Genomic DNA, 13,401 nt, shown 5'->3' with positions numbered 1-13,401 from the left:
TCAGTTTATTATAACTTAGCAATACGACATATCACGATTATACCAATAAGAGAATTTGTATTTGATTCTTGTTCCTTTTCAACCTTTTCAACCTCTTCAATCGATTTGAGGGAAAAATAACAATAAAATTTAGACAATTCCTCAATATTCTGAATGCAAATTTATAATTAAAATCGCGAATTTTGTTTATCCAACGTCTTGCAAATCTTCCATTTTATAAATAAATAGGTTAAGAAAAATAATGATACAATAACTAAAATTACAGCAAAAATTTGAATAAATCTGATCATTAAAAATCATCCAGTTAAATATATAAATATTAAATAACTTTGATATAATTACATGGTTTGCATACATTTCCAATTGACGGCAATTTGTTTCTTTCAACTGGAAATTTATTTCAATTGATTGCAACAATTGAAGCAAGTTTTCAGTTAGAAGTGTCGATTAGATGTAAACGAATAACTTTTAAAAAATACTTTTTTATGTTAATTGGTTTGGTTTTATTTGTATATGGCAACGTAACACATAGGCGATCTCATCTGCCGAATGGGAATACTTTCCTGGTAGAGTTTCTAAGGGAAACTGACCCCTATTTAGGTGTTACAAATGTGAAGAAAACTCGAAAAACTTCACATGGCCAGCCCATTGTCGAGGCGCGAACCCACGACCAGTGTTCAGTGGTTTTATCCACTCTACCGTTGGTATGAATTACGTTAATAAATATACTTTTATGTAAATTTATAGATCGTCATCTTCAAAAAAGCACAAGTTATTACTAAATCTCTCACAAAACTATATCATTTTATTATATTACATACACTGATGAACTCTAACAGTTCTTCAGATTGAGAATTTAAGATAGAACTTGTTATAAAATTACGATAAATAGAATAATGCAGTTTGGAATTCAATAAACTAGCTCTTTTAACTACTTCAATACGCTTTGAATGATAATCTTCCGTCTCTGATTTTAAATTAAAACTGAAAAATAGTTGCATTTAATGAAATTGTCTGTAATTCATATTAGCATCGAGTTTAATCGATATGAGGAAACACAATATTAAATTAATTCTATTTAATATAATTCGATTTATTTCCTTCACATGAAGATCCTTCACAGATTCATGCTTGCGTGGTGAAAGATTTTCTTCTTCGAGAATCGTTTCAGAGAGATAGAAATGGATCAAAGTCATCTTTCTAGAATATTCTCTAACTAAAAGACAGTCGTAAGAATTGTGTATTATCTTAAGCGTTAATAATTTCCAAATTTAATAATAGTCTTTCTCTAGTTTTCGTCCTTCTTCAGAAACTCTAGAACTCTGATGTTCGATTGTTTTCCTATATTTATAAATTATAATTACTTAGGTAGGTAAATGAACAATTGGATTCTGACCTTCCTGTATGATTAATTCTGACCTAAACCATTATATAAATGATGCTTTTAAGTTAATGCATTACAGATGATTATTCTAGGAAGAGTAAATGAAACTTATATTGTTTGATTGATATGACATCTATGTAATTTAAACAATTCAAAAATCATCAGAAATGACGATTAAATTCCTAAACAAATATCATTCTTTATGGAAAACGTACGCTAATTCTATTACTTTAATAAACTGTAAACTGTTAATTGAACAAAAATGCTATTAATGTTGTAGTTTCATTAAAAATAAAATGATAATAATTCATTACTCTAATTATTTTGAGATGTTTTTATAGTAATGTTGTACATAGTACATAATACTATACTGTACCATGTACTATGCACATAGTATTATATTGTACTGTATATAGTAGTTCAAAAGTTAGTTAACTGTGTGTTTTATGTATTCTATGTATGTTTGTGAGTATGAATGATAAATTAATTTGTTTAAAGTATTGTAATTTGTGTATTGAATTACAATTTTGAGCAATTTCTATAAATTTCTAAGTAATAAAATATTAATTTAATACTTATAATGGTTAACTGACTTTTAGACCACCCTATATATGTATATATAGGAAAATCTTTTAAACAGATAAGTTTCATTTAAGCTAATAAAACACAAAAATTCTTATTAACATCCTGAAAAATTACAGTTTCTTACGTTAAATTTTTCTTGATTTAAGGCGTGATGGACAGACAATACTGTAGAATTAGAAATTTAAAATAAATTTTTAAATATAAATTGATTCTGTTTTTTACTTATTGTTTAAGGATTTATTTCGCATCTTTTTAAATTCTTAAATCGATTTACAGTAAGCGAATAAATAATATATAATAAATGCTTACGGTGTATGTATGTAGGCCTATATATATATAATTTATTTCACTTTAGAAGATAAACTTTTTCCATACTTTATGAGGACTGGAATATTTAATTATTGATTTCATTAAATATTAAATGATTAAAAAGAATAGAAAAATTCAATTTCAAAATTCATTAAATTCTTCTATTTTATTTTATTTTTTTTTTTTTTTTCTTCGTTCAAAATGTAAAAATTAATAGATTGAAATTAAAATATGTTCTTCAGTTTGTCCTAGTTTTTCAAATAATATATGTCAGTGGGAAAGTGTTTATATAAACAGAAAAATAAGATATAAATCAAGTAGGTCAACACTTTTTTTTCCTTTTTAAGATGAAGAATTTCGTCTATTTTTTTGCACAATTCATTTTGTCAAAGTTGTTGTTTGCTTTTTCTAGTTATTTGTTAAGAGTAAGTATTAGAGATAAAAAGATTATATTCTCAAGATTGAGTTTTGATAATTCGATAATTTAATCCTTTGGGACAATAAGGAAAGAGAATATTATTCGATTGTTTAAATTTCTAAGACAATAAAAGATTTAATCAAAAAAAATTCATCAACTATACGAATGAAAAAGCTGGTGTATTTTTAAATGACAAGTTAATGCGATTATTCAGAGCTTAATGTTTATCCACTGGGGAACCGGAACCTGTTAAGTCCTGATGCAAAATTACCCAATTTTTTTACAATTATCATCATGTTTAGATTTGTTGGTTTTATAATTATAAGGACCAGATTTATATGCGTTTAAAATCGCAATATATGTGCAGACTCGTGCATGTAAAATGCCAGATATATGCACGTTAAAAAAAATTAGTAAAATACACTAAAATTTGTAGTGTGAAATGCTTACGTACTTTTTTCTGACAGCACATCTTACTAACGTCTATTACGTCACACTTTTTAAATGGGAAGAGGTGGCACAAGGAATTTCAAAAAGTATGACGTCATAAAAGACGTATTAGAGTAATGTTTCATTTAGGAGTTGCGCAATTAAATCAATTAAGAATAGGATTACACATTCAATAAAATTTATAAAGTTCTATATTTTCTAATCAATCATTATTGAATTTATTTCTATACAGTACATACAATTCTTATAAGATGCTTGCGAATGGCTGGATTAATATAGTTTCCTTTGTCCTATACTTTCGTCATTGGTCTAAGATAGTCGTATATTTTTGTTTATAGCCAAATGATGAGAAATCAGTAAACGCTCTTATTAAGTTATTATTAAACTAGTTATAGATTTAATGTCGAAATGATATAATGTTTCGTTTCCAACTGATATCACGAACTCTACTAGAGTTAGTGTCAGTGCAACTATTAACATAATTTACCTGTGACAATTGCAATTTTGGATTGTTTTGACGTTTCATGTTGCGCTGATGTAATGACGTTTCAACATGTTGAGACACTTGAAACCGTTTTACTTTCCCGGCTGTTAGAGAATGTAATATAGGAAAAGTATGGTAATCGATCAAATTTTGATCTCTTCCCGGTGTTTTTTCATTTCTTTAAGTTTTGATTCTCAAGGAACCCAAAAATGTAAAAAAAAAATTAAACTTTTACAAAATTCTGCGCGTGTGTATCGCTTTTGTTTTGCATTATCTTAAGGCTAGATGAACCAAAAATCTTGACACTTAGCAGTGTTATATATGGAGCATTGATGCTATTAAATTTTGGTAATTAAAAGTCGAGGAGGTGGAGAGAGAAAGGGAATCACGTGTCATATCTCTCGAGTGGACCAGACTTAATGACGATTTTACTCGTTATTAGCATTTACGATTTTTTTATATAAAAACCTATCCCTACTCTGAAAATTAAGCTTTTTGCCATTTTTATACTTTTAATTATTTTAAAAGTTTTTTAAATCAAATATCATAACAGATGGCGCCATACGCAGATTTAAATGTTGCCAGGAAAGTTAAGAAACTCGTTGCTGGATTTTTAAACCTAAATATTCTTTTAAATAGAAATTTTACATATTTTAACAAAATTACTCTTTTAAGTTTTATTATTATAATATTTAAATTTTATATCGTAGTATAATTGAAAATGATCGCTTTCCTAATGGTCCCATTAACCTTCTGTTCGAGTGCCGGGAAAGTCGAACCAGAGCCTTTGGCAGCTTATTTTTAGGAGTCTGGTTTTTAGAGAAGAGCCTTTATTGAAATGTATGCTACAAATCATGTGTAAGCAATAAAGGCTCTTGCTAAGAAATTAAGAGTTTTGTCATTTGTTTTAAATATCTAGGATCCTAACTCCTGTGGCAATTCAGCATTGGCTTTGCTATTTTACTGTTATTGGTTGAACGAACTCGATATAACAGAACGCAAGTTTCATACGAATTTTACTCAGAATATCTCTTATATTTAAACAATTGTGTAAATATGTTTAAAGACTTAAATTTAATATTTGCAAATGCTACATCTATTAATTTAATATAATTTTAACTCAATCAATTCAAAGGATTTTGAGAATTTGAAAAATGAAAAATTCCAGCAGTAACGCAAAGTGTTCGTTAGTGAGGAAAACAAAGAGAGTTAACTGTTCGAATTTAAAACATTCGAATTTCGCGCGCTTTATTGTAATTGGGTGGCGGAGTGATATTTCTTACATGAACTACACATGTGCAAAAATGATCCACTGCACAGTAGCCGAACTGATGTAGCGATCATTTGAGAAAAATAGTACCTGAAATCATACAAACAAGTTTATAAAGCACTTATTCAGTCCCGAAAATGGTCAAATCTGCAAAATATGCATTAAAAATCATAAACTCATATTTTATATGCGTTTTTAAAACTGCACATAAAATATGCATTATCGGACGACTTTAATTTGACACACTTAGAGAATTCGTATATATGTTACCGCTAAAGCTCGAAATCCGTTAATCTGCAGATTACCTAGCTAATCTGCAGATTAACTAGGGTGATCCGTTAAAGTTGCTAAAATTGTTCTATTTCTCAAATTACCTAGGTAATGTGCAGATTATCTAGGTAATCTACAAATTACCTACTAGGCACTCGGTAAAGTGAAAATAAGATTTTTGCTGAAACAACAGCAACGTTTCTTTACGCTTAAATTAACATAATGTTCTTTATTTTATTTTCGATATCTAAAGAATCAAGTTAATACAATCAGACAATCGACAAATTAGTTGAAAGAATCAATCATCAACCAATTAAAAAACATACAAAAAATCAAACGATTTAAAATATTAATACAATTAGAGAAATTATTATATAGATAACCACCTATGGAATTTCGGGACTTTGAGTATCTATCTGAACTGAGGGGACCGAGACGACTTCAACGATACCCTACTTTTGGACCGAAGACGAAAAATAATAAAGTTATCATACTTTTTCTGGTGATCGCATGATGTAATTGTGCAGTTAATGTTACCTATGNTTAACTATACACAATCTGCTCTTGACGGTGATTGATAAGACAACGCAATTAAATTTCACGAGTTGTCGAAGTCATGAATGTTTTAGATTCAAATTCAAATATGGAATTCGTGGTATTCCATTTCCCTTCTAGTTGAAAACTATTCCATCATTTATCGATAGACCAGTAGAAAATTAATCCAATCCAAAATATTAAGATATTAAAATGTTTCCAGCAATATTGCTTGCTCTCTCTTATCTAGTCCTAAAACTTAGAATACTTACTGGCTGTTATTATAGGAAACCAGCCCCTAACTTAAAGGTAGAGGATCGGATTAATTATGGCCAAACAAGGTATACATGTCCAAAAGTTGTTGAGTGCATATGTAGGAGATCTCGGATTGCGGATTCTAGGATCCTGTGGAGTTTCAAGAAGTCCAAAGTCCAAAGATACGAACGTTCAGAAACGATGCCATCGAAAAGTAAGTGAAAATTTAAACAACGTTCATTCTGGGATAATTTTTGATAACTCAGCCGTTGTAAGGTTAACAAACATGTAAGTCAAGAAAGGCAAGCATGTAGAGGAGCAACTGTCGTAGCACGCGGGTTTACAGCTCTGTGCTGTTAAAGCTGACCATACTGACCACAATGCATGCGTACGACTGCTTAAGGATAACAGTACAGTACATGCTTATGAACTAAGACCTTGCATTATTAACATCTGAATGCACGGCAAACAAGGACAATCAATCTTGTCCCAACTTACGAAAACACGAAAAAACTGCAGAAAAGAATGATTGAAAGCAAATTTATTAAATACTTGCAAAAAACTAATGCAATTGAAGGATGGGTTCAAAAACTATGTACAGTACTGTACGAAATTATTACAAAAGTTGCTTCATTCATTGGTCTGATAAGCCCTCACCATTATCTGCCTCACGGTTGTGGATAATTTAATTAATATAATTAATATATGTACTATATGTTCAAAATACCAACTTTTACCTTTCTAGATTCCAGAATTTCCTATCCATACTCTTATTCCTCCAGAAAAGTTGGCATTTCGGACTTATAGTTCTTGCTCTATCCCTTCAATTAGTTCATCTAACGTGAAAGATGTTCAAAGTACTATTGGTCCTTCTGTAGAAGACACCTATCCATCCTTCATAGATGCCTTGTTTCCCGAGCGAGTTCTGTGTACTTGCTGATTTTTTCACTGCATGTGTTTTGTACATTCTGAGTGTTTGGAATGGCTATGTTCATAATGTATGTGATTTTATTGTGTTTGTCAATGAGTGTGATGTCTGGTCTGTTGTGATAAATTGTTTTATCTGTGATTATGGCTATTGTAGTAAATTTTGTGCGTGTTGTTTTCCAATACTGTCTGTTGAACGTATTTGTAGTATGGTTTGTGGATGTCTAATAATTTGTGTTTCTTTGCAAGCTCTTATAGCATAATTTACATAGACATAATTAAGTATTATGTCTATGTAAATTATCTGTCTGTGCCAAGCGCTTGCATTCAGAAGTAATGTGTTGTATGGTTTCTGGCATGATGTGACATTTTCTGCATGTGTCGTCTGTGATTGTTATGTCTTTGAGTGTGTTTTCTTTAGTTTTTAGTATTTATGACCTGATCCTGTATGGCAATCATGAATCCTTCCGTCTCCCCAAAGAGGCATCCCCGAGCTAACCAGCTGTTTGAAGCAGATTTGTCAACAAAATCCTGGGTCAGGTCATAAGGATGTCTGCCATGGAATGCCTTTCGTACCCATGATTGCTTAACGGTGTCTATGCTATTTATAATGATTGCTTAACGGTGTCTATGCTATTTATAAATTGTGTCGTGTCTATACGTTGTGAATGTAAATTTAATGGTGTATTATTTGAATTTGCTAGAGTTACTGCTTTTATGTAACTGTGACGTTTCTTGTTTTTTGTAGAAAAACCCTCGCAATGTCTGTATTTGTTTGTAGTGGAAGTTAACTAGGTCGATCACGCCACGTCCGCCATCTTTACGTGGAAGGGTTAATCTTTCTATGGCAGATTTAGGATGATGTAGTTTATGCTTAGTATGTGTTGTTCTTGTTTTCATTTGGAGTTGCTCAAGATCTGTGTGAGTCCAATGTATAACTCCTAAAGAATAAGTGAGTAGTGGGATGACATATGTGTTTATTGCTTTAACATCATTTTATTTCATCAGTGAATGAAATACAAGCATAAGAAACACAACGACTGTGATAAAAATATATAAATAAAACTCGAAATTAATAGAATATGTAAAAGTTCACGTCACACCTTTCACCTTATGACGGCACACTGGTATAGAGGACTCAAATTCAAAAATTGATTTCATTTAATTCTTTATTTTATATATCTATAAAATTAATTTTATTTAAGATCTTTAAAATATATCCTTAATTAGCTAATTAATTTTCTAATCGTTGTTGGATGATAACATTCTCTCAAAGGGAGGATAGTCGTAGTGGTGAAGGTTACAGCTCACTCTAGGGACTCGGGTCCGGATCGGTTCAGAAGTTTTCGTGAGTGGGTGAACTCGGAAATATCGCGTTTCGTCGCTCGCCACTGGCCATTTCCATTTAGGGCTGTTCGAATCCACGATGGACTCAGGTCGTCGAGAATTGTATGGAGCCCGAAGTAGAGCGGGTCCTTTCTGCCCCTTAACGAGACCTTTTTGCCATATTTTTGTGAAAAAATTAAATACAGAACATTTCTTTATTAATAAAAAAAAACATTAGTAAAAATAACATAGGGAAAGAACCACTAAGTGCCCCTAAGTTTTCTTTGAACTCAGGGAAAAATTCCCAGCTCTTGACGATTCTGGTTGGGCACAATGTCCTCTTGGTACTTGCATAATGAGAGAGATAGTGTTAACATTCGTCCAGTACAGAAAACACAGATTCGATAATTAACTATACACAATCTGCTCTTGACGGTGATTGATAAGACAACGCAATTAAATTTCACGAGTTGTCGAAGTCATGAATGTTTTAGATTCAAATTCAAATATGGAATTCGTGGTATTCCATTTCCCTTCTAGTTGAAAACTATTCCATCATTTATCGATAGACCAGTAGAAAATTAATCCAATCCAAAATATTAAGATATTAAAATGTTTCCAGCAATATTGCTTGCTCTCTCTTATCTAGTCCTAAAACTTAGAATACTTACTGGCTGTTATTATAGGAAACCAGCCCCTAACTTAAAGGTAGAGGATCGGATTAATTATGGCCAAACAAGGTATACATGTCCAAAAGTTGTTGAGTGCATATGTAGGAGATCTCGGATTGCGGATTCTAGGATCCTGTGGAGTTTCAAGAAGTCCAAAGTCCAAAGATACGAACGTTCAGAAACGATGCCATCGAAAAGTAAGTGAAAATTTAAACAACGTTCATTCTGGGATAATTTTTGATAACTCAGCCGTTGTAAGGTTAACAAACATGTAAGTCAAGAAAGGCAAGCATGTAGAGGAGCAACTGTCGTAGCACGCGGGTTTACAGCTCTGTGCTGTTAAAGCTGACCATACTGACCACAATGCATGCGTACGACTGCTTAAGGATAACAGTACAGTACATGCTTATGAACTAAGACCTTGCATTATTAACATCTGAATGCACGGCAAACAAGGACAATCAATCTTGTCCCAACTTACGAAAACACGAAAAAACTGCAGAAAAGAATGATTGAAAGCAAATTTATTAAATACTTGCAAAAAACTAATGCAATTGAAGGATGGGTTCAAAAACTATGTACAGTACTGTACGAAATTATTACAAAAGTTGCTTCATTCATTGGTCTGATAAGCCCTCACCATTATCTGCCTCACGGTTGTGGATAATTTAATTAATATAATTAATATATGTACTATATGTTCAAAATACCAACTTTTACCTTTCTAGATTCCAGAATTTCCTATCCATACTCTTATTCCTCCAGAAAAGTTGGCATTTCGGACTTATAGTTCTTGCTCTATCCCTTCAATTAGTTCATCTAACGTGAAAGATGTTCAAAGTACTATCAATCCTCCTGAAGACACCATATATTGCGACTTTGGATGTCTGTATACACTGATTCCTTAGGGGTGATTTGGACATACCTGCCACAGCAGAGCTGTAAACACGTGTGCTAACGACAGTTACTCAAGTTTACATGCTTGCCTACCTGCCTTTCCCGACGTACAATGTTTATTTTACTCGACAACGGAACCAGTTAATATCTCCCGAAGTAAACGTTTCTTAGATTTTCACGTACCGATTTCCGACCCCACGTATCATTGTACTTTGGAGAAACCCTCCCCCATAGAACCTCATAACCGGGAGAATCTCCTCCACAAAGCCTACATTCGTCAACTTGTGGACATGTAGAGTTCTTTTGCACCATGTTTGGCCTAAATTTGTCTGATCCTCCTACCTTGTCGTTCCCAGGTTATGAGACTGGTTCACTTTTTAATGTATAAACGAGAAAATAAAATTCCTTGCATGAATTTAAATTTTTTAAATAAATTATTATTGTAACGAAGACTTCTAATAATTAATCAAACCCCAAACAAATCGATTGACCTCATGGGGATCGATAGTAATCGGGTTAGGAATTGTTTAAATCGTTTTTATAAAGAAGACTTATAGTAATTAGTAATTATATTTTTTAATGTATAATTTAATTTGAGTGAAGAAATTCAGTAATTTCGATATTAGAAATTAATACTACTATTTTTTTAATCAACTTCTTCTCTCTTACTAGAAATTCAATAAGTTCTAATAAAAGGATTGAAGGATAAATAATTTTCTGAAATAAAACTGGTCTCTTAAACAATTTTATTAACAACACAAACGTTTAATTTCATACAGATCACGATGAAATTCGAAGTTCATCTCCTAGAACATGTCTGGAATTCTTCTACGTGTAATAAGTTTAAATTCAACATCATCAATTTCAAATGATATTTCAAAAGCTCTTATGATATTTACGTCAGTTACGTTATAATAGCCTCTCCTTAATTAAAGTTGTTCAAACTTGGGGAGTGGATTGGACAGTAAACATCTTTATTTACTTCAAACGTCTCTGAATTCAGCTGGGTTAGCTAAATCACCAGAGAAAGGATATAAAACGAAATACAATAAAATAAAAAAAACTACTTCAGAAGTACTTGATGTAAGGATCTTAGAATGGATTTTTCGATAATAAACTTATTAAAGTAAAAGTCAATTTATATACACAGTGGCTAGCTTGCGTTTATTCGTAATTTCTTACATTAATTAAAAAAGAAAACTAAATTATGGATTAAACGAGAGATGCGCAACTAAAAAAGAACTACAATTTAATCGATTTTAGTTTCCCTTTAATACTTTTAGAAGTTTAAAAAAAAGATTCTAATTCTGCTAAGTATCTATTAATCCAAACAGATTTATCAAATTAATGTTATTTTAATTATTGAATGTTCTTTCATCAAAAAAAGTGGAAGTTTAAATCTCAGTAGTTGCAAAAAGATACAGAAATAGAGTTTATAAATTAAGCAAAGCTGCCATTTATTTCATAATGTACACATGAAACTTTTAAAGAATGTAATTGCATATAAATTACAAAACAAAACAACAATATTGCTATTAATAGACTATTTCCTTATTAATATAAAAATAATTATCACAGTATTTTTTACATTCAAAATTATTTTTCTTAACATTTCTTCAGTGAAAGAAATGAAATACACAAACTACAGTAAGCTTGTACTATCGGAAGCATCACATAAAAGAAATATTAGTAAAATTAGATAAATAAATTTAAATTATGCAACAAAAAAACAAATTTATCAACAAAAATAATATTGCTATCTAGTAAATTATGTTTTATGTTGATAACAAAACAAATCATTGTATAGAGCTGCTATTTTCATTGTTTATTGCTTTTTTTTTGTAAAAAATTAATGCAAAGTGGAGGAAACAAATATTGTATTTGAATGCATTCATAATGACTTAGTTTATATATTCAGAGTCACAAGGGATATATAACTATCTCCTATGCATGCATATATATAACTATCTCACATAGTCACAAGGGATATATAAGAAATAGATTTATGGTTACCTCACATCTAGCACTAATGGTTACTCTGATGTATAACCACTAGTGCTAGATGTGAGGTGTCCAATATGTTCAAGTAATCTTCAACTTGACAATTGCAGATATTTGATAAGATAATGAATGAACTCAGAACTAGTCAAAACTGTCATAAGAAAAATCTATATCATTAATACTTATTTTGATAAAAGTATATGATAAAAGGTATTATCAAGAAGCTGATCATTAATTATAAGTCTGTTTAGCATTTTGATTGCCAGTTTTGACTTTTATTTTTGATTAGTATATTACTGAAATAACTTATTTAGTGGGAAATTTCTGCAAGCAATCTGCAATAAGCAAAGATAATATGAACAAAACTAATAAATTTTGTTTCTAAATCATATAGCTATAACTATAGATATATAAAGAATAGTTTGAGCTGGAAAGAAAATAAAACAGCATTCAATAAAATATAAGATATTACAATGGTAAAAGATATTCAGGAATTTTTATATATAAAAAGTACTTTTTTTCATTTTTAGGATTCTCCATTATTTTAAGAATATGAGAATGAATACACAAATACTTCAAACTTCTAATATCTAAAAACAATAGACTTAAACCTTTGCTCAAAAAATAAATAAATAAAATAATCTTACTCAAAAATATGTAATAATATATTACATATATTATAATTACAGTACATAATTATATAATGTTAAGAAAAAACCTAAAATAAGAACTACTTTAGCATAATATTCATTTAGAGTCATCCTATAATTTTCATTTTTATGATGTTAAAGAAATTTTTTAAAATTTAGTTCCATACAGAAGGAAAGATAAATTTTCTTTAGTGATTGTTTTCATAAGAATTTTATGAATAGAATGTAAATTTGTTATTTAGAAGAGATTTATTATTTTGAAAACTGAAGTATATAAACAGAGTAATATTGTATACATTATTAATACAATAGATTGGCATGAGTTTTTTGGCACAATAATCAAAAAGGCCAAGCTTCACCAAATCAAAAGATGGAAAACTGTTAAAAAATCCTACTAAAACTGAAATTCAATGATAACAAGATAGATAAACACAAAAGCAAAACAGACAAGACCTATAATCAAGAAAATGTATATATGATTTTTATTCTTTGTTGCACATATAACAAATTGACAAATAAATATATAAAATGGTTGCATATGTTTGTAATCTAACGAATAGATTACAACCATATGCAAATAAAAAAAAATAATAATAATATCTAAAAGCATGAAATAGTATAAAAACAGATTCATAATAAATTGTTTGAATATATATAACTTCTTGTTATTAAATATAACAAATGATTGATAAAGAAATTCATGTAAAAATTCCCTTGAGTTTTTACCTGAATTCCTTTTCTGATTTTCATATTGTGTACATTTCAAGTAAAACTTAATATCTTAAAATGATTAAATTAATAATGAAATATTACAAACTTTTTTTTTATTTCAAAATACAGTATTAAAGACAATATTTATTCAAATTGCCTTTGCTGTTAATAATGCATATACAAATTCAACTTAACAACACTTCACACACTCTACTCAAATATTTCTAAACTACATAATATCTATCTCATTCCAATTCAT

This window comes from Centruroides sculpturatus, unplaced genomic scaffold (genome assembly GCF_000671375.1).
Source record: "Centruroides sculpturatus isolate CEXI.00-Female unplaced genomic scaffold, Cexi_2.0 scaffold167, whole genome shotgun sequence".
Taxonomy (NCBI): domain Eukaryota; kingdom Metazoa; phylum Arthropoda; class Arachnida; order Scorpiones; family Buthidae; genus Centruroides; species Centruroides sculpturatus.
This window is presented reverse-complemented; position numbering follows the sequence as displayed.